We start from the raw sequence: 23,300 nt of genomic DNA on the forward strand, positions 1-23,300 counted from the left end.
CCAGGGAAGCCCTATGAGTTTGTTTTTGAAGTACAATTGACCTACAACGCTACGTTAGTTCCTGTTATACAACATAATGATTTGACATTTCTAAACATTTCAAAATGATCATCACGATAAATCTAGTTACCATCACCATACAAATTTATTACATAATTATTGACATATTCCCCACACTATACATTTCATACCTGTGACTCATTTATTTTGCAACTGGAACCAGAGGCGGGGGGAGGCGACTGGATGAAGGCAGTCAAAACATACAAACTTCCAGTTATAAGATAAATAAGTACCGGGGTTATAGCATACAACATGATAAAGGTAATGAACACTGCTGGATGTTATATATGAATGTTAAGGGAGTATATCCTAAGACTTCTCATCACAAGGAAAACATATTTCTCCTCCACTTCTTTAATTTTGTATCCATATGAAACAATGGGTGTTCACTAAACTTATTGTGGTCATCATTTGATTATGTATGTAAGTCAAATCACTGTGCCTTAAACTTATACAGTGCTAAAAGTCAACTGTACCTCAATAAAACTGGAAGAAAAAAATGTTTTTAAAAAGTAAAGCCAACAGAGTAAGGGGGGGGATGAGAAATGAGGGATGGACACACTTCCTATTTAAATATGGTGGTCACCTTAGAGGGTGACATTTGGAAGTTAGCCACACAAATCTGGGAAAAGAGTGTCACAGGCACAGGAAACAGTGAGTGCAAAAGCCCTAAGCTAATAACCTGCTTAAGACCCATCCAGAAAGAGGAAAAAGATGAGTCAGGGACAGAGTGAAGGAGGAAGAGAATGGTAAATCAGAGTCAGTGAGAAGCCAGGCCACAGAGGGCCTTGTAGGCCACTGGACAGACAGATGTATTTATCCTGAGTGAAACTGTTAACTACTACAGGAAAAAAAAAAAAAGTGGTAAGATTTTAATAGAATCACTGAGGTGAGGAGAGGTCAGATTCTGGATATCTTCAAAGGCAGAGCCAACGTGGTTGCTAATGGATTAGATGAGAGTAGAGGAGAAAGAAAGGGTCAACGATGACGTCAAGGTTTATGATCTGAGCAACTTTATTCTTAATTTTAATTCCTTTGGGCATTTTACACATTAAACAAAACCAGGTATATATTACTTACCATGGCATTTTTTTACTAAAAGGAAAAGATGGAGTTGCCATCAACTGAGATAGGGAAATAAGTTTTGTGAGGGAAGACCAGGAATTCCACTGGACAGGTAAATTTTAGATGCTTAATGCATATCCAAGTGGCAATGTCAGGGAGAAAGTTGGATAAATGAATTTATAATTGAGAGACAGATCTTAGTTGGTGATAACAAATAATGGTGTGTATTATTAAAGAATCTGAGAGGTTCTAAAGCAAGAAGTTTGATTAACTTTGCTTAACCCAGAGTTTACCAAACTTATCTGGTCATGGCCCACCTTTTTCTAAAAATACCTGTTAACAGTCTACATAACCAGCCTTCCCTGGGATACACCTTGGCAAACACTGCTCTACTGGCTCCTCCAATTCCTCTGTCCACTCTGCTTCTCAAGCACCATCTTCCTGAAGGTGCTCCCAAGCCTTTTGCCTTGTGCTTCTTTCATGAAAACTCTCCTGGAGCCTTCATCTCATCCCTATCTCCAAACACTTCCCTACTCTCTCTCATAAGGCTCTAAAACACCAGAAATTGGGGAGGTTAAAAACAAAACACATATTTTCTCTCATAAAAACTGTTTCCATTTCAGCGCATCTTCTCTCAATTCTCCTCTCACAATTTTCTTCACCAACATTCTCTAAAACCAGTCAGTCACAAAGTCAGCTTTGTTCTTTCCAGCAACTCAGAGTCTACCTTTCCTCTCCATTTCTCCACTCATCATCTTTGTTCCTCATGCTAGGCTTCCTTCAGTAACTGCTTAATCTTGGGGTTCTCCATGCTTGAGTTCATCCCATACGCTGCTGTCAGATTAACTGTCCTAAAATGCTATTTCCATCATATCATTTCCCTGTAAAGAATTCATAGTGGGTTTTCAATAGCCTGTCAGATTAAATGCAAATTCTGATTCCCAGGTTTTAAGTCTCCAGCAGCAGTCTCACACATTCGACTTCATTTTCACTGTTGTCTAATTCCAATCTGGTTAAAACCATTTTCAGAATAGTCCCATGTGCTCAAAAATCTGCTCATTCCTAAGGGACTTTATTTATGTTGTTGTCTCCCATATAAAATGTCCTCCTCTGTCTGTTCCTACTACTTAAAGATGAAATTCATTTCATAGCATATCTTCTCTGTTAAGCCTTTCCCAAGCAGCCACATCTTAGAGCAATCGCCCTGCTTTATATTTCTTCAGTGCTATTGCATTTGGTCTGACCCATACTACCATGTGACTATTTACATTAGGATTGTTCATATTTTTCTGTAAAGGGTCAGATAGCAACTACTCAGATTTGCCACTGTAGCAGGAAAGCAGCCACAGACAATGCATAAACAAATGACCAGGGCTGTGCTCCAATAAAACATTATTTACAAAAACAGGAGGCAGGTGGGCTGTAGTTTACTGACTCCAGGTTTACATAATGACTATTTAATTAATTTCTAAAATTTGTTGACAAAAATTGCTACAGTTGACATTCAAGTCTGCCCCTGTGCATCCAAGCACAGGTAAATACATAAATAAGATAAATTATACATCTTATTATCTAAAAGATGAAAAAGTTCTCTTTATCATAGAAAACAAACTTTTTCATGCCCCTAAACTCTGAAGGAAATTTCTCACATTAGGCTTTCTACATGGGATACAGAGTGATATAATAAACAATAATCTCAATAACATAAGCAAAACAGAATTTTATGTTACTTCTTTTTTAAACAAACCCTGGAGAAAGCCATGGTTATAACATAACATGTAATTCAGAAAAAAAAAAAACTCTCAGCTAATGGGGTCCAAGTACAGAGTTTTCTGATGATCTAACCTAACTCAATAGAAAGTCAACTTTAGAGTATCCAGAGAAGCAGAGGGTTATCAACTTACCCCAGAATATACTTACGCAAATGTCAAGAGTGAGAGAGTTAGATAGAAGAAATGTGGGGTTATACTCTGATTCAGGACTGAACGATGGAATTCCAAAATGCTCTGGGGACCAGACAAACAGCTGGTTAGGCTAATAGCTTATTATGGCAGTGAAGAAGCTGAGCCATCCGGAAAGAGGACTTTATCTCCAGGAGGTGGGCCAATGGAGTAAAAGAGTACTGTTTTTACCAAAATTGTCTAAGTATAGATGACAAATACCTAAGCTTACAAAAGACAGTCCTAATTTTGGTACAACACTTTAGAGAATAAGTTTTTAAAATCTACAGTAACTATCTTTCCTTAGGCATTCTCAAAACCACTGCCACAGCTGCAATATGATTTGATATCATCCTTGATTTGCTATCCTAGAGCTACAAACTGCAGGTGCCTTTCACCTGCTGGAGACACATTTCAAGGTTAATCACAACCATTTCGCCTTTCAAGGTATCAAAACATCATATTCTCTTAGGGAATTTCAAAAAGAGTACATATTTTGCTTTAGCATTGGCAGTGTAGCATGTGTCCTACTTTATTTTTAATCTCAACGTCCCTTGGGCATCTTATACATTTAAGAAAACAATTTGTGTATTACTTCTTATCCTGACATTCTTTACTCAAAGGAAACTAGTCACAATATGCTCCATAAACCACGTTACAAAAAAGAGTATTTGATTTTAAAAGATTTATCTCCAAACTGTCATAGTGGCTTTTTTGTCTGAATCTAAATCAGAAAGAGAATTTTCAATGAGGTCTTTAAGTTCCAAGTGAATCAAAGCATTTGTTTAACTGAAGCAATTATCATCTTATCTGCCAAGGTGTTTCAGCCCACAAGAACACTTCCCCAAAAATAAATCAATTGCACTCTAGAAGTAATAAAGGAGATAGATAAAGCACCTTAGGTTTTCAACTTTCTCAATAGTTTCCCTAGGATACAAAAATATACAGCCACAGATCACACAAAAGTATTTAGTGTCAAACTTCAAATGAAGGATACAATCTGAAAAACAAGAGAAGAATCTCTCTATAGTAGACCCTCAAACAACACAGGGTTAAAAAATCTATCTAACGCTGACCCCCGCACAATTGAAAATCTGCACACAACGTTATGATCAGCCTTCCACTGCCATGGTTTCTCATCCACTGATTCAACCTACCACTGATCGTGTAGTATTGTAATAAAGTATTTATTGAAAAAAATCCATGTATAAGTGGACCCGTGCAGTTCAAGCCTATGTTGTTCTAAGGTCAACTGTAATTATATTCACAAGTGCTATGGGAACCTAGCAGAGGGATTATGCAGGGTAGTTTGCGGGGGCCGGTGTCCAATGGTCACAGAGAAAGACTTGACTTTGAGCACTCGTGACTACCAAATTTCTATATAGGAAGGACTCAGGGCAGCAATGTAGGTGGAAGTCAGGGCTACAGAGAGTACATTCTGGAAGCTAGTCTACAAAAGCAAAGTCATCATCAGACTGATAAAAAGTAAACTTCCTTCACATTAAAAGGACCCTGTTTCAGAGACACAACTAGGACCTTTTTTCTTTCTAACACTTTATCAACTCTTCCAATTATCAGTTATGCATTTACTTAGCTTCTTCCATCCACAAGTTAAGCTATGGAACCATCAGACTGAGGATTTTTAACACATATTTTGACAATTTATTACTATTTTTAATGGCTTATAGGAAAGCTGATGCATACCATCAATAAATTTGACCTGATCTTATAAGTTTATCAAGACTGTGGCTCAGGGGTATATTCCAGACTCTTCTAGTTGCTTCACTCTGCCCCTTAAAGAAAAAAAAAAAAAAATTTCAATCACCCAATATTTATATCTTCCTTGTTCTCCTACCTGCTTAGCTTCTCACCTACCTCTTCTCGGTCCCTAAGAGTCCCACAGCCTCTCTAGTATCTGGCAGCTGGAATCTGTTTCATCACCCTTTATTATATCCTGAAACCTGCTAGAAACTAGCTTAACCTCAGCTCTTGCTTCAAAAGCTCCAAAATCCAACTGGCTCCTGCACTCTCAAATTAACAGGACAGTTGGAGTCCTCCTAACGACATGATTCATAAAAATGGAAATGTCATGGGAAAATTGCAATGGAAAGTTTTTAATACTAAAGAGCGAGTGTAAGAAAATAGTGATTTTTTTTTTTTCCTTTTTGCGGTACGCGGGCCTCTCACTGCTGTGGCCTCTCCTGTTGCGGAGCACAGGCTCCGGACACGCAGGCCCAGCGGCCGTGGCTCACGGGCCCAGCCGCTCCGCGGCACGTGGGATCCTCCCGGACCGGGGCACGAACCCATGTCCCCTGCATCGGCAGGCGGACTCTCAACCACTGAGCCACCAGGGAAGCCCGAAAATAGTGATTGTTAATCATTATATTCACTAAGTCATCATTAAATTAAGCTGAGAGTAGGAAATACTTTTATTTTCACCACTAATTTCAAAATCAAGACGAGGTAGAGGTCAACCTACTGGGATGACAGAACCACTTGGTCAATCAGAGAAAGCGGGAACGGCATAGACGTGGCAGAGACTGCTAACTATCCTTCAATATCTGTGCTTTTCTTCTATATTAATAAAACTGTAGCCTGACCAACTGTATTACATTTCGTAGCCTCAAGTATGGCTACAGAGACTGGGTATGTGATCAAGTTCTCCCCAGTGGAATCTGAGCAGACATGATGTGCCAATTCCAGGCTACAACCTGTTTCCTCCACTCTATTCCCAACAGAAACCAGGTCTTGGCAACAACTCAGATTCAATCATGTGCATGAAGATAATGCGTCTAGGACACGGCTGGAGAAACAAGATGGAAGGAGCCCTAAATGATATAGCTTAGAGCAGAACTGCAAACCTGAAACTCCAAAAAAAAAAACCTTCTACTTTGTTTGAACCATTGCATTTTGGGGTCTGTTTGTTGCAGCAGCTAGTACTCCCTTAATAATATATTGGACCTGAGAGCATCTCCCTTCTGTACTTTTGTCACTGGAGAAACAATGTCAGAGGGGTTAAGCAACTCAACAAAAAGGTACTCACCCTAGCAGTTCACATGAGAAGGGAGGTTTCCTGACTCCCAATCCAGCGTTTCCCTGGACTATCAGTAACATGAGACATGACCAGCACACTCCACATTCCTGCATCATGTCCCAGGAATTTTAAAATATGTAATTCAAGTGCTGAGCAAATTTAGGTGACTATAAGTTCTGATTATCTCACTGGTTGCAATTTACTAAAATACATCAAATTGCTATCATATTCTTGCCTTTACAATTTAGTTTCTTCTCAGTTACATCACATGTTACTTACTCATAGATTTTGAAATGGGAGTCTAAAATAAGATCAAAGGCAGGAAATACCAAGTTAGAGCTTATTAGTGTCCAGGAGAACCAAGCATGAAAGTAAGAAACAAAACCACCAACTTCAATAATGCCTGATTTGTTACAATATTTTCTTCAATTATTCTTGGATTACCTTTTCTAAAGTGTCTTTTATGTGTATGTATTTATATGTTAAATATACAAGGGAATGCAGATGAAAAATAGTGATTTTTAAAATCTAAAGACTGATTTATCTCTAGAATTTTTACAGTATCCAATCTAAGTCTTCAAAGAAGTCCTCAAATTAGCTCCTTTATGAGATTATTTTTTCTAATGTTATAATTTTTAAATATTTTTGCTCCACCAAAAGAATAATTTCTCAAATTGCTCAGTACATTTTTAAATAAGTATTTTATGTTGATACAAAATAATCTTTACTGTATATTTATGATAAAACTGATGCCCAATCATTTTGAAGACCATACTGACCAATAAGTGTCTAATCTGAATAGCTAAAATCTCCGTATTCATATTACTTTTAATGCCATTCAGTTAACTAAAATTTAGTAAAACACCACAGAATGTGTTTTATAGGTATTTGATTTGTATTTCTTCCCCTAAAAAATGACTCAAATTTTGTGCACTGGTTCTCTAAAATAAATTACTCCTCAGTAAATATTAATATGGCACAAACTGAAGTATACCAGTGTCCCTCCAGGGAAAAAAAAAAAAAAAGAGGAAATGATATGTAAAACAAGAACATCTAAATGTTGATAATAGATGGGTACATTGGCGTTCATAATACTATTTTATGTTTATATATGTTTGAAATTTTCCATTATAAAGTTAAAAAAAAAAAACCCATATGTGTGATTCTCACCTAGGGGCCAAGGCAATAGTCTCAGCACTTCACATTTATTAACGTATTTAATCCTCACAATACCCTATGAAATAGGCACTCATTTTACAGAAGAAGAAACTGAGACACAGAAAAGACAGATAACATTCCCAAGGTCATACAATAAACTGAAATTCAAATCCAGGTAGTCTGGGTACATATGTACATAGAAAAGCCTGGAAAACATAAATTATGGGTGATTTTTAATTTTGCTTGTTCCTAGTTTATTAATTTTTTCACAAGAATATGTGTTTTTGTAATTTGAATAAAGTTACCAAAAATATGAACACCTTTATTCAAATACTTACACATTCTTTAGAAATAGAGAATATGACTTTCTAAAACCCAAATCACTATAAGCATAGAAATCCATCATTAACAGATGTCATTAAGTGAGCAACAAACTAGAAAAATTTTAGAAATGATAAGACTACTTTTTAAGCCATTTTACCAATGCTTCATGGAAAGAGTAATATTGAAAAGGGGTCAATGTAATTTAACTAGATAGATTCAATTAACTTTAGACCATTTAAAAATCTTCCTTCATTTTCAAGGAGAAATATAACCATTATTATTTTCCTACTTCAGACTCCTGGGAAATTTTATACCAAAATAAAAACTCTCACTCTCAAAAAGAATTATGTAGACTGATGACAAGTTAAATGACAACATTTTTCTTGATTGCTGCAAACTGGCCAAACTCATTTCTTATTTTTCATGAAAACTAAATTATTAAAATCATATCGAATGGAATAGAATTATTTTAACTTACACTCTTAGTACTAATGAAAGCTGATGATCAGATGGGCCAAGGAATCTTATAGGAAGATAGTAAATTTCCCTGCTGTTAACTAACTCAGTGTGGCCCAAGGTGGAGAATATCTCTATATTCTAGGCCTGAATGGACACAATCACAGAAATAACATCATCACCACACTGTTAGAAGAACCACTCTAAAAATGTTCAAATGAATAAGATGAATAGGGCACTGTGAAGCAATGTCATATATTCTTTTGCAAACCCTACAACTATCCATAGTGAAGATGAGAAAACGTCTTTAATTTGATTATGCTTAGTCTTACATACCCCTATCACCATGATGACAGAGCAACTTGACACAGAGAGAAAAATGCATGGGGCTGGAGGGTCAGGGAGTAGGAAAAACAGACTGGTTGCAAAACCTGACTCCACCACTAGGCATTAAAATTTAGGTTAATCACTTACTATCTGGAGCCTATTTCCTCACTGGTTAAATCTGGGGCCACCTGCCTCACAAGGTGGCGTAAATAACAATATGAAGTAAGCCTGAAAGCCAAGAGGATCTTGACACAGTAGGTATGTACTCTAAAAATGTGTTTCCTCCCTCCCTTGATACCATGTAGGACAGTCAAGGGAAGCGAATGATGAAAAAGAATTTAAGTTTTAGGGATAAGTAGGGCATCTCTAATCAAAGACTAGGATGGGATCCTGTATGTAAGTCACCAGCTAGAGAAATAAGACACCAGCGCCCACGGTTAGGAAATGCATGAAATTCCCATTCAAAATATACAGTTGACTTCTAACTCACCTGCTGAAAACCTTTCAACAGCATTCCACTGCACTCTGTAATAAAATTCAAACTCCAAACCATGGCCAAAAGGTCCTACATGATTTGGTCTCACACCTGTCCTTCAGTCAAGGAGCTTTAGCCACAATGACTCCAGTTTGCTCCGTGAGCCTCCCAAGTTATTTCGATGTGCAGGTCTGGAACTCTTAGGCCCCTCAGCCTCAAGTGTTTGTGCCCTTGCTGTTTAAACAGCTGACTCCTCTCACTGTTCACATCTTCCCTTGAGCCTCTCCTACCCCCCAGCCCCAAGTGCTTCCCCACTCCCTACCCCCAGTGACCCACTATTGTATCCTTCACAGCTTTGGTCTCAATCTCAAACGATCATCATATAGTATTTCTGCTGCCTCTCTCTCCACCTCCCAGTGAAATGCAAACTCCTGAGGGCAAGGGCCTGGACTCTCTTTTTGACCACTATACCCCAGCATATAACAAGTACCTGCTCAATAAAGATTCACTGAATGAACACAAAGCACAACATGAGATTCAGAACACCATGTTGGATGAAACAGCTCCTATGTGCCACACATCCACAAAACACTATAAGTAACTAATCCCATTGGATCTTCAGAATAACTCTGAGGTAGGTATTATTAACGCCATTTCCAGTATGAGAAAATAAGAGCTCAGAGAGGAAGTAACTTGCCTGAGGTTACACAGTGGTATTAACAGCCAGGATTTATTGAGAATTTTACCATGTGCCAGGCAGGCATATTTGAAGCTCTTTACATATGTTCTCTCACCCAATATTCAAAACCCCATGACGTGAGAACTACTATTATCCTCATTTTCATATGAAAAACCATGTGAGGCAAAGAGAGGTCAAATTAACTGCCAAAGAGAGGTCAAAATTAACTGCCTTACAAAATTATGTAAGAAGCAGAGCATGGATATGAACCGTGCAGCCTATGAATGTGAGTCAAAGTTCACATGCTTAACCACTCCTCTATAAAGTACAGTTGACACAGAGTTCCTGAAAAATTAAAATAATCCATTAAAGCAATTCACTCAGAACCAGTCACATAACAAACACTTTTTAGATGTTAGGTCTAAATCCAACACATTGTTTTTTTCTATTATATCTTGCTGCATCCCAGGGAATCAAGCAAATCTTTAAAAACAAAAACAAAAACCTAGGTTTGGATATACAGTGCTAGATCAAGTTCCCAAAGCAGCTCATCAGTATCCGCAAACAGCTCTGCACCTTTGCATATATTGCAATCCTAAAAACATGTAATCAAGTCTGATGCATGAAAGTTACATATTAAAGGGCTGCTCCATGCCGAGAACAAAACACAAAAATTATCAATCCAAACTTAACCCTCATCCTGTGGCACCATCACCAGCAACACATTCCCCACATCTGTATGTTTTCAGATTTTATACTTGTATTTCGTTGTTGATCATTCACTTTAAGTCCAATGAGTACCTAACAAAGGATAAAGATTGGCCACTTTCATCATGGCGACTGGTATCAATCTGTAGTAAGTCCATGTTTCTTGCCATTGATATCAAGGCTTTCGTATTTAATTTTCCATTTTTTAAAATCAGTAAATATTCATTGAAATAGATGAAATCAATCATTGCCCAAATAATTGCTCAAACACTACCGCACAGACACAGATGGCTACACGGCTGCCAAATGAACGCTTGGCTGGCGTGTAGCCCCAACCATGTGACAGCTCAAGACACATCTCAGTGAGACAGGGGACGCTTTCACTTCAAAAACATGCAGGAGTTTGAAATAACAATGGAATGTTCGGGAAGAAATGTTCAGAACCAGGAAGATCAAGAGGAAGCCACTGAATGTTCTCAGTTCGTGCAGCTGCCTCAGAATACAGAGCTTGAACTACGACTTGGTATCACACTCCATGCGAGGAGAATATGAGGATATGGTGTACAGGGGCCATAGTGCAGAGCTAGGCTCAATTTCTAATGCCCCTTCCAGCTCTGAGAGGGCTGTCACCAATCCTCAAGATGTAGATCTTCTCATCTCATTCTGAAGGGGCTAGCTCTATCTGTGGAGCAACAGCACACTACTGAAGGAGTATCTCAAGCAAGAAGGATTCCTCACTGCTACCAAGCCTGCTGCATTGTTCTCCTGCACTTTCAAGTTTCTTGGGGGAAACAGCTGAGCCTTGTTCACCTCCTGCTGGGCCTGGCATGTAATAAGCAGTTAATTAATGTTTTTTGAGTTACTGTGTTTAGCACAGTACCTAATACACAATAGACTCAAAAAAATGTTAGAATCAGAATTCTACTGTTTATTTTGTTTTCAGATCAACTTTCCAAAACAGAAAGTGAGAAATAGAGAAGAATCTATATCCAAATCTCTCTCACTAATTAAGATTTGTGAAACAGACCAAAATAAATTAATAAGAACCAGACGTCAAAAATAAATAAATAAATTTGTAAATGACTCTATTTTCAAATTAATACAATAACCAGATTCAGTTATCAACACATTTAGGGTTTGAAAATAATTAGTTCTTTTTAGACCGACTCCTTTTTCCCGGCTTTTTAAAAACTAAGCAACTAACTTCTGTATAGGTAGCATAAAGATGAACTTCAGCCAAGCCCAAATCCCAAATCAGCAGAATCCAAGTTAGTGAGATTTTATCACACTGTTACTCATTTTGGTACATTTTCTTACAAAAATAAAATAAAAGGTCAAAGAACACATGTAAACACAAGACTGGTTCATCACTGTTTCCAGCTGAATCTAATAGAGATGGAAAATGGGTCTTTGTTACCTGAATACATCATAAGTTTTACATGAATGCTTCAGTTGACAGCTATTATTTATCATAGCTATACTCTTAATCTGCTATGTATTACAACCCTTTAAAAGCCTGCAGTATTACCTCTATGTATTTCCCACCGGGGTAAAGGCCTTTTAAACACATAATTACCCAATGAAGTAACACTTACTAATTTTCCGTTACACGCCTAGCAGTATTCATGCCTGTTTTTACTTGTAGAGTTCTTAATAATCAGATATTAGTTAACCTTCACAACTATACTGGGCAGACGATCATTAGTAAATCCTTTCACATTAGTACAGAGACACCAAGCAGTATGTTCAAGAAAAGGATCCTGCAATGAAATGCTAATATCCAGTTGGCAGAAGAAGAGGAGGAATGGGAGGGGGAGGGGGAGGGGAGGAGGAGGAACACCTAGCTGTTCGTGACAATTATTTTTAATTGCACAAATTTTAAAACCAATACATACAATTTTCACATGTACAGGGTTCAATGGAACTTTTCAACACTATGCTGGAAGTACATGACTGACTAGATGAACAACAGCGAGCCAGCAACTCACAATGAAGCCAGTGCTCAGAGCTTCATTTCAGTCTCAAAAACTACTTCTGCCTCTCCGTCCAAATTCAAACTCTCTTTATGAAATTGCTCCCAATCTGTCTTACCTCCAAACTGATACAAAGGTCCTCAAAGGCCAGATCATCTCTGGAGCAAAGCCTCAGATGTAAGGCAGAATCAGCATGGTTCCCAGGATCACAAGCATCTCCCCAAGCCCCAACCCACCGTACTCAATTCCATAGAGAACTTAGCACAGTAAATCTGAAAGTCTGGGGTAGGTCCAAAACTAACCCACTCTGTGGGATTGGGCAGTCAGGGTACTTACTGATCATCTGACCTTAGTGTTTGGCACGTCTTGGCTATATCCCAAAGTGTGGCATACATGCTTCAAGTTCTATTCACCTCCCATTTCAAAAGTGTAAGAATACAAAAGGCTTAAAAGCAAGCTTCTTTTGTGCAAAGTTATTCACTGATTGATCTAAAAGGTAAGCTAAGGAATATGCAGGTAAAATTTTGATTAGTAATGTGAAAAACATTTATAAAGAGTTTTAATAATATAAAGAAATGCTCATGACAGAGTAAAAAAATTGTAAGAAATTTTTATACACAATGGTGCACACAACCAAGTTTAAATTATAGATATAAAGATACAAGATTCAGGAAAAAAGTGAATATGCAAAAATGTTAAGTTCATTTCTGGTTAATAAGTTGATGACTGATTACATACTATTCCTCTCCTCCTTATATTTGCTACATTTAATTTGCCCCCCTACAATGGGCATACATTACTTTTTTACATTAAATAGAAATTATTAATTCTCTTCAAATAAAAGTGTAAGATCAATGTTTTAGTCTCAATAAAAAAAATTTATGATCTTATTTATTCACTTCAAACCATGGTCTTCTATCACTGTCTAAAGAGGCAGTTTCACCACAGCACACACCAAGATAAAAAGCCTCACTTGATCCAATTACACTGCTTATTAAGAGCTATTTAATGAGAAAGTCACACCTTTGAGTTATTAGATGCTATAATGGTCCTGCAGAGTTCCAAACAACTGAGCTAACAGAATTACCTTTGATTCTAAATTGTTTGCCAGAAGATTAGTCCATCTGTCCCTGAAAAAAATTAAGTGTTCCTCCAGTGTGTTCAACTTCCTCCAATCTCATTTTAATCAAGGATGTTGGCCTCAGTCAACAGAGGTATTTTTTAACAGATTTATTGAAGTATAATTGATGTACAAAGAAATGCACTTATTTAATGTGTGCAATTTGATGAGTTTAGACATGTGCAAACACCCGTGATACCATCACCACAATCAACATAATAGACATATGCAACACCTTCCAAAGTTCCCTGTGTCCTTTTGTTTTCATTTTGTGGAGTGCACAATACCGTACTGTTAACAATTGGCACTATGTTGTAGAGCAGATCTGTAAAACTTATTCATCTAGCATGACTGAACTTTATAAAGGATAGTTATTTTTAATTGCTTAAATTATAATACAAAGAGTTTAATTTTTCCTTTAACTTTCCAAAAATGCATATACAACATATATGCATATATGCAACATAAACATATGTGCATTCCAAAAATGCATATACAACAAAACTGTTGTCATCGATAGATAAATTTTCGGGCGGTCTTTACATGTTTCGGCATCTGTCAAAGAATAAAGACAGGTCTTTCTGATATAGTGACATTTGGACACAGACTGGGAGGAAATACAGAGCATTCCAGACAGAAGGAACACTAAGGGCAACAACCCTGAAGTAGAAGCACATGTGACAAATTCAGGGAAGACCAAGGACACCAGTATGGTTGGTGCAAGTGCTCAAGCTGGGCAGTAAGAGATGACAGAGTGAAGCAGGGGCCCAGATGACAGAAGCCCCTGTAGACGCTGTGGGCTCTGGATGTTCCTAAGTGGCACAGGTAGTCCTAGACGCTTTGGGACAAGGAGATGGCATGCTTGATAGTCATTTTAAAAAGTTCATTCTAGCTTCTCTGGAGAACAGGCCATAAGTGGGCAAGGATGGGAAGAAGGAGACCAGTTAGGAGATTATGGCAATAATCCAGGAAAGAAACCATATTTTCTTGGACAAAGAGAACAGCAGTAGAGATGGGAAGAGGTCAGAGTCTACACACATTTTGACAGAATTTGCTAATGGACTGGATGTGGAATGTAAGAAGAGTGAAGGATGACCCCAAGGTTTTCAGTTCAGACAAGTGGAAGAAAGATGCAGTCACATACTGACATGCAGAAGACTAAAGGTGTCTTGTTTTTGAAACAGTGCAGCAATGTGCAAGTCTCCTAAATCCATGGGGTGCAATTTACTTTTGTCTATGTCAGGAAGGAAAGGCTACATGACAAAAGGGTGCTAAGTGCAGAGAGTACAGCTTCATCTTCTCAATTTTATTTGAAGCCAATCTTCACTATAACAAAACAAATGTTAAATTTTGTATGCTTAGCTCTAGCCTGGATTTGCATTCAATTCATACCCAATACCAATGCTGCTGTCAGCACATGCCCCACTTTCTAATCCCCATAAGGCCTCGGTGGCCTGCTAAACCCTAACTATCCTACAGAGCAGAAAATCTCACGAAGTAAAAAGAGGGAGATATAAAGGAGGGAGGGGAGACAGGCAAATTAGTATGTAGGTGGGTAGATAATCCTTACTTCCCTATTCACTCAGCCTTCACTGTCCATTCCATTTCATAACTCCTTCCAAGCTTTATGTTATATGTTCAATACATTCTGAAGGCACTGTGACTGAGCAAATTTAGGATTCAGGGAGGGGGGATGGGAAAAATTGGTTGTGAAGTGATACTGTAAAGAGAAATGTGAAGAAAATGAAAATATATTCATTTCTTTAAAAAAAAACCTTTAAAAATATGAAGTCACTTTGTTAATATCTAATTGATTTGTGAGTGACTCAATTGTTGCTAAAAGAATTAAGTTAAAGGATGATGGGAACTTTATATTAGAGGGCTCTGAATGATACCACCTGAACCCATTGATTCATCTTAGCATCATTAAAAGTGAGAAACCAGACACTGTGTCCTTATGATGTAAAGGAATAAGAAGACATACACAGAACCCTCCAAGAATACTCTTGCCTAAAAAAATTCAAACTGGGGACTTACCTGGCAGTCCAGTGGTTAAGACTCTGTGCTTCCACTGCAGGGGGCACAGGTTTGATCCCTGGTTGGGGAACTAGATCTCACATGCATGCTGCAACTAAGAGTCCACATCAACAACTAAGAGCCTCCATGCCACAGCTAAAGATCCTGTATGCTGCAACGAAGATCCCATGTGCTACAACTAAGACCCAGTGCAGCCAAAATAAATAAATAAATAAATAAATAATTTTTTAAAAAGACCCTGAATAGCCAAAGCAAGCTTGAGAAAGAAGAACGGAGCTGGAGGAATCAGGTTCCCCGACTTCAAACTATACTACAAAGCTATAGTAATCAACACAGTATGGTACTGGCACAAAAACAGAAATATAGATCAATGGTACAGGATAGAAAGCCCAGAGATAAACCCACACACATATAGTCACCTAATTTACGACAAAGGAGGCAAGAACATACAGTGAAGACAGCCTCTTCAATAAGTGGTGCCGGAAAACTGCACAGCTACATGTAAAAGGATGAAATTAGAACACTACCTAACACCATACACAAAAATAAACACCAAATGGATTAAAGATATAAATTTAAGACCAGACACTATAAAACTCTTAGAGGAAAACATAGGAAAAACATTCTTTGACATAAACCACAGCAAGATCTTTTTTGACCCACCTCTAGAGTAATAAAAATAAAATCAAAAATAAACAAATGGGACCTAATTAAAATTAAAAGCTTTTGTACAGCAAAGGAAACCATAAACAAGAGGAAAAGACAACCCTCAGAATGGGAGAAAATATTTGCAAATGAAACAACGGACAAACGATTAATCTCCAAAATATACACACAGCTCATGGAGCTCAATATCAAAAAAAGAAACAACCCAATTAAAAAATTGGCAGAATCGGGCTTCCCTGGTGGCACAGTGGTTGAGAGTCCGCCTGCCGATGCAGGGGACATGGGTTCGTGCCCCGGTCTGGGAAGATCCCACGTGCCGTGGAGCGGCTGGGCCCGTGAGCCATGGCTGCTGAGCCGGCGCATCCGGAGCCTGTGCTCTGCAACGGGAGAGGCCACAACAGTGAGAGGCCCATGTACCGAAAAAAAAAAAAAAAAATTGGCAGAAGACATAAATAGACATTTCACCAAAGAAGACATACAGATGGCCAAGAGGCACATGAAAAGATGTTCAACATCATTCATTATTAGAGAAATGCAAATCAAAACTACAATGAGGTATCACCTCACACTGGTCAGAATGGCCATCATCAAAAATTCTACAAACAATAAATGCTGGAAAGGGTGTGGTGAAAAGGGAACCCTCCTGCACTGCTGGTGGGAATGTAAATTGATACAGCCACTATGGAGAAGAGTATGGAGGTTCCTTAAAAAACTACAAATAGAACTACCATATGACCCAGCAATCCCACTACTGGGCATATATCCTGAGAAAACCATAATTCAAAAAGAGTCATTACCACAATGTTCACTGCAGCACTGTTTACAATAGCCAGGACATGGAAGCAACCTAAGTGTCCATCGACAGATGAATGGATAAAGAAGATGTGGCACATATATACAATGGAATATTACTCAGCCATAAAACAAAACAAAATTGAGTTATTTGTACTGGGGTGGATGGACCTAGAGTCTGTCATACAGAGTGAACTAAGTCAGAAAGAGAAAAACAAATACCGTATGCCAACACATATATATGGAACCTTAAAAAAAAAAAAAGGTACTGATGAACCTAGTGGCAGGACAGGAATAAAGATGCAAACTTAGAGAATGGACCTGAGGACACGTGGTGGGGGGAGGGGGAAGCTGGGATGAAGTGAGAGTGGCATGGACATATATACACTACCAAATGTAAAATAGCTAGCTAGTGGGAAGCTGCTGCATAGCACAGGGAGATAAACTCAATGCTTTGTGACGACCTAGGGGGTGGGATAGGGAGGGTGGGAGGGAGATGCAAGAGGGAGCAGATATGGGGATATATGTATACATATAGCTGATTCACTTTGTTGTGCAACATAAACTAACACACTACTGTGAAGCAGTTATACTCCAATAAAGATTTAAAAAAAAAAAGCCATGGTGAGAGCATGCGTCAGATGTTTGAGGAAGAGCAAAGAGGCTAACTGAGCAGAGTTAGTGAGTGAGTGGAGAGTAGTTGGAAATGAAGTTGGAGAAGCAACAAAGGGGTCAGATGGAGGCAAGCCTCACGGGCCACAGTAAAGACTTTGCTTTTTACTTTGGGTGGCAATGGGAAGCCATCAGAGGGTTTTGGAAGAGAAAAGAAATCTTATGTTTTAAAAATAATCACTTTGGCTACTCTGCTGACAATATGGTAGGAGACAAAGAAAGAATAGATCAGTTAGGAGGCTACAAAAAAATGGCCCCAAATTCTTCCCTGTTCCTGTATGCACATTTCCTTACAAAGTACCTTTGCTGCTCCTCTCATAAGTAGTCTACTTCAACATCCCCTTGGATTTGGGCTGTCTTTGTAACTATGAACAACAGTGGGAGAAATGAAGTTGTGGGAATTCTTAGTCTACATCTCAAAAGGCCATACAGTTCCCTCTCGCTCTCTTGGCTCTATTAGACCACGGTGTTAAGAAGCATGGGACAGCTTACTGGTCCTGGTGCAGCACAGATAAGCCATCCCAGCTGAAGTCTCCAAACCCACCAGTCCCCATTTGCTACATGAGTGAGCCCATCAGCAAAAGAACTCCCCCCACCCCGACCTCCCCAAGCCTGATCCAAATTGCCAGCACCAGAACCATAAATAAATGATTGTTGCTTTAAGCCATTAAATTCCGACGGTGAGTGGTAATAGATGACTGATACAGAGGCTGTCACAACATCAAGGACGTAGACAATGGAGGCTTAGACTAGAGTGACAGCAGTGGGTAGTGAGAAGTACTCAGATTCTAGACATATTTTGAAGGGACAGCCAATAGGCTTTCCTAATAGTTTACAGGTGGCTTGTGAGAGATGAGTCAGGGATGACACCCAAGATGTTCGCCCAAGTCATGGAAATTGTCAAGTTTCCATGAATTGAGATGGGGAAGACCACAGGTGAAGCAGGTATAGGAAGAAAATCAGGAGCTGCATTTGAGATTTCTATTAGTCATCCAAAAAGAAATGCTGAGGAGGCATCTGGATACACAGAGTCTAGAGTTCAAAGGAAAAGCTCCAGGCAAATATATATATATATATATATATATATATATATATATATATATATATATATATATTAATATATATATATATATGTATATATTTGGGGGCTAATAGGGCATTATTAGTATTTAAAGCCAGTATTTAGGACCATGAGGACTGAGCCCAGGAGCTCTTCAATGTTGAGAGGTCAGAGAGGTAAGAAGGAACCAGTAAAGGAATTGAAAAGGAGCAGAGGGGTAGGAGGAAAACCAGGAACGGTAGCATCTTTGATACTAAGGGAAGACAGTGTGGCAAGAAGCAGAGAGTGATCAACTGTTTCCAAAACTGCTGATAGGAAATGGTAACTATGTGACAGGATACAGGTGGTGGCTCATACTATGGTGGAAATCATTTTGCAACTTCTAAATGTATCAAAGCAACATGCTGTACCTTAAACTTACACAAAGTTATGTGTCAATCACATGTCAATAAAGTTGGGAAAATGATCTGTCAAGTAAAAGATGAGGATTAAAAACAGATCTTTGGACTTAGCAAAATGAAAGTCATTAGTGACTTTGAGGAAAGCAATTTTTTTTTAGAGTAGCAAGGGAGAAAGTCTGATGAAAGTGAGTTTAATAACAAATGGGAGGAAGTAATTGGACACATAAGTTTTGCCAAAAAGGGAAGTTGTGTGGTGGCATAAGGAGGAAATGGGGTCAAGAAAGAGTAATTATTTTAAAGTAGGAGAAATAACAGCATGTTTAGATACTGAAGGGAATAATCCAGTAATGAGGGAAAATGTGATCTTGCAGGAGAGACACTGGAGCCAAATCCTGGAGTAGGTGAAAGGAATCTTCGTGCATGAGCGAGAAATTCTCCTTAGAAACACAGACTATTCCACAAGAATCTCAGTCCTAAAATAATAGGAGAGAAATCAGAGGGAAATCAGGTACACGCACCTCCCACATCCATGGCAACTGTCATCAGTTATCAAGGCATTTTTCACACCTCCGAGACCAGAACCAACCTAAAAACACTCAACATAACCTTCCAGGCATCCTAGTAGATGGGAGTTGTCACATGTGATGAGAAGTACAGCTGACTCTTGAACAATGTGGCGCTGAGGGGCACTGACCCTCCCTGGAGTGGAAAACTCGCATATGGCTTTACGGTCGGCCCTCCCTACCCACGGTTCCACATGCATGGATCCAACCAACCATGGATCGTGTAGTACTGTAGCACATATTTATTGAAAAAAATCCAAGTATAAGTGGATCCTCTCAGTTCAAACCCATGTTGTTCAAGGGTCAACTGTATTTGCCAAAATATTTTGGAAGTCCAAAGGTCAAAAAGAGGTGCAAAAAGCAAAATCCCTCTCCTTTCTCATAACATAAATATTCATTGGAGGTATATTTTTAAATTTGGAACTAGACCTATACCTGCTATCCTACTACTGAAACTGTAATTATTTCATGGATAAAGTTGATAACAGGAGGCTTCACCAAAACTTGAAATCCAAACTACTATTTTTAACTTCAAAGCCAGCCATGCGCTTCAGAAAAACTGTCACCCTCACACTCACATCTAACTTTTTTCTAACCTGCCTTCCTCCTCACTAAACACTAAACAGTCCCAACCTTTTGGTCTCGGATACCATGGTCAATGAGTTTTGTTATTAGATGCTCAGCCTCTTCATTAGATGCTTCCCCTACCTCTTAGGCCTACAAAAACTAGACTTTTCTTCTTTGCTGGCCACTTCAGTGAAGGCTAATCATCCTTCCAAGCTCCAAGGCTCAGAAGAATATTTCCATACCATCTACCCCACACCTCTGAGGGTGCATATCCAGGTATCTTCATCTCTCTTGTATACTGATCGCTACCACTGGCAATCTAAAACCTCAGAAACCATGGTCTATCTCATAGTATCTCTCTCCACCCTCGGTACACAATCATCTGGGGTCAACGTCTAGGTGAGTGATTCATCCAACACACCAGTCTCATTGTTCTTGAACACCTTCATGTCACCTCCATTTCATCCATCTACAACCATGGCCAAACCCTATACTCCATCAGCACTCTAAAAATCTAAAACTCCAATATTCTACTCAGACTACAGAGTACTTCTATCCTATCAGCTATCTCCCTTATACCTACCTACACGTGTATATTTACTTCATTCTGACTCCTAATCCCTTGAACCAATTATTTTCTCTCAATCTTTCAGCCTACTCCTGGCCTGGGCATCACCTCTATCCAGTCTAAACCTCACATTCCATCACTTCAACCACCATCTCGTCAATACCTTGAATTCCCTTGCATTCCTACCATAGGTACATTACAAAATCCAAATACTGGATCATTCCAACTATTCATAATCTCTAGTTCTACTGAATTTTGCTACAGAAAGTCACACAATTATATGAACTAGTGTCACTACAAATGAATGCTCCTTGCCTAACTGGTAAACTCTCCCAAAATCTCTAGTCAGCTCTTTTTTCCATTCCTGATGGTATTTGACAGCTGACCATTCTCGCCTTCTCAAATTCTCTCCCGCCTTGTCTTCTAGAGCTCCACTGTCATTAGGCTGTTCTTTCTCAGTCTTTTTCATCGGATCATCTTCCTTATATAGTGGTGCTTCCCAGAGTTCCTCTTCTGTTTTATTCTTTCTTATTCCACAAACTCCATCTTAGGTATCACATCCACTCTCAACACTGTTTTCACTGTCACTTATATGTCAATAACATTTTAATCTCTAGATTACCTAGAATCCCTTTCCTCATCCCCAGATGAATGTGGCCAACTGCCCACTGAATAGTACCAATTGTGTGACCAAAAGGCATGTTCAAGACCGATCTTATTCTCCCATACATGTGATAATCCTCGTGTGATTCCTATCTTAGGAAGTCATAAACCTAGGAGGCATCCTTGACTCTACCTTCTCCTCATCCCACATATCCAAGTGGGCACCAACTTCACCATCTTAATATACCTTGCATCCATCCTATCCTCGAGCCCCACTGCATAATTTGGAGTTCTATCATATCTTGCCTTCACAACTGGGCCTTGCTCCACTACAATTCATTCTGCACATTGCCACATAAAACTGATCTTAACTTTCCTCCACTTAAAATCTCTTCCCCATGGACCCCCACAGCCTGAAGGATAATGTTCAAAACCTTTAACGTGGTGGGGAAGAGGGCCTTTTATTATTTGGTGTTTGTTTACTTATTAAACCTCATCTCTCTATTCTCTCCTTAACACATTAAAGTCTGTGTTTTGTCTGTAACTTGTTCATTTGGCCTTAGTTCTTTCTTGTGCCTACAATGTCTTATCCACCATCCTCACCAAACAATCCTTACTTGCTCTCAAAATTCAGTTCCGATGAAAATGCCTCCAGAAAGCCTCTTCTGAATGTCCTAAAATCTCACACTCACACAGTTTTCCTCTATTCCCCACTATACTCGATGCATACATCTAATTATAATATTTATCTCATTGTATTTTGGCCTTGTCTGTGGCTTCCAAGCAATACTATAAACTCCTGAAGAAAAGTTAGGGACTTGGGACCAGAGCAGATGCTCTGTCTTTACTGAGTGAAAAAATAAATAATGAATACAATATCTTTAACGTGTATGAATCTGTAAAAATTCCATTTATTTACATGTTTCAGCAATTCAAAACAACTTCAATAAAAAGTCTCCTCCACTCCCTCCATGTTTTGTCCTAACAGCATATGCTAAAACCTGAAGGTCTGATAGCATAAACCAACCAGTTCAATGACTGTTAAACAGAGTAAAATTCAAAGTAAATTCTGAGAGCAGCAAGGCCAAAGAAAAAGGTTTGTCAAAAGAGGAGGGAAAGATACACCCTGGCAGCCAGAAAACCTCTTAACAAAACTATAGTTCAACATTCACAATTATAACATTTGTTCAACACACTTATCAGCCAAATGAGCAGTCACTTTATCTGACCAAAAAGAGATTAGAGGATATATTCTAAAACAATGGAAAGAACTGAAATCTTCAGGTTAGAAGCTTGAGTGGAATGTGTCATTGGTCCCCAGTAAGTGAAATCATGAATCGTTAAATAAATAATAACAAACTTATCTATGCAGTTCGAATTCTTAACTTCCTTGGGCCTAAAGAAATGTTTTCCCTTCATGAACAATGGAAAATTTTACAGTATTTAATGTCATAGCTTTTGAAATGTCTTCAAAATATATAAAACTAAAGTAACTCAGGCTAACTGAATGAAAGCCAATACAAATTAACAAAATTTTTAAATCATAAATGCAATTATATTACTTCCAATGTGGCTTGGAACAGGTTAAAAAATTATGAGGCCAGAAGTACTTGGTGGACCCAATTTATAAAAACAACAATGTTCAATCTATTGTTTGAAAAGAGATGGGATCTTCCACATTGCTTGAAAAATCTGTTTCAAATAATTGAAATGGGAGAAAAATGACAAACATCCCTTGTCCTATTAGCTTAGCAAATGTGTTTCCTATCGTGTGGAAATAGTACACACAACCTCCAAACAATTTATCACTAATTGTGAATCAAAGATTTATATTATACTTATATAACTATATCATATTGTATTATATTGCTCATCTCTAGATCTGTAGTACTTTTAAAAAATATATAATACTTATAGATTTCACATCTCCTAAAGAAACATCTATTGCCCACCTGATCAAAGTTTAAATTATCACCCAGGTTTCTTTTTTGAGATAAACTGAGCTCGTTGTCATCAATCAAGAAATATTAAGATCAGGTTTTGCTATAGACC

The 23,300-nt window shown here is 38.4% G+C and overlaps 1 protein-coding gene across 4 annotated transcripts in view; it reads right to left on the reverse strand.

The window, feature by feature from the left end:
• FOCAD (focadhesin) overlaps positions 1-23,300 on the reverse strand; it is a 318,435-nt gene that overhangs the window by 292,894 nt on the left and 2,241 nt on the right. The window contains exon 1 of one of the 4 annotated variants that reach the window (XM_082612335.1): positions 6,109-6,129. The exons of 2 other annotated variants lie outside the window; for them this stretch is intronic. The gene's annotated coding sequence lies outside the window, so the exon portion shown is untranslated. Of the gene's footprint in view, positions 1-3,045; positions 3,067-6,108; positions 6,130-23,300 lie in introns of those variants that run through there. One more of the 4 variants, XM_082612334.1, reaches the window with a different exon arrangement.

The sequence above is a fragment of the Mesoplodon mirus genome, assembly GCF_964341445.2.
Source record: "Mesoplodon mirus genome assembly, chromosome: 1".
In the NCBI taxonomy this organism is placed as follows: domain Eukaryota; kingdom Metazoa; phylum Chordata; class Mammalia; order Artiodactyla; family Ziphiidae; genus Mesoplodon; species Mesoplodon mirus.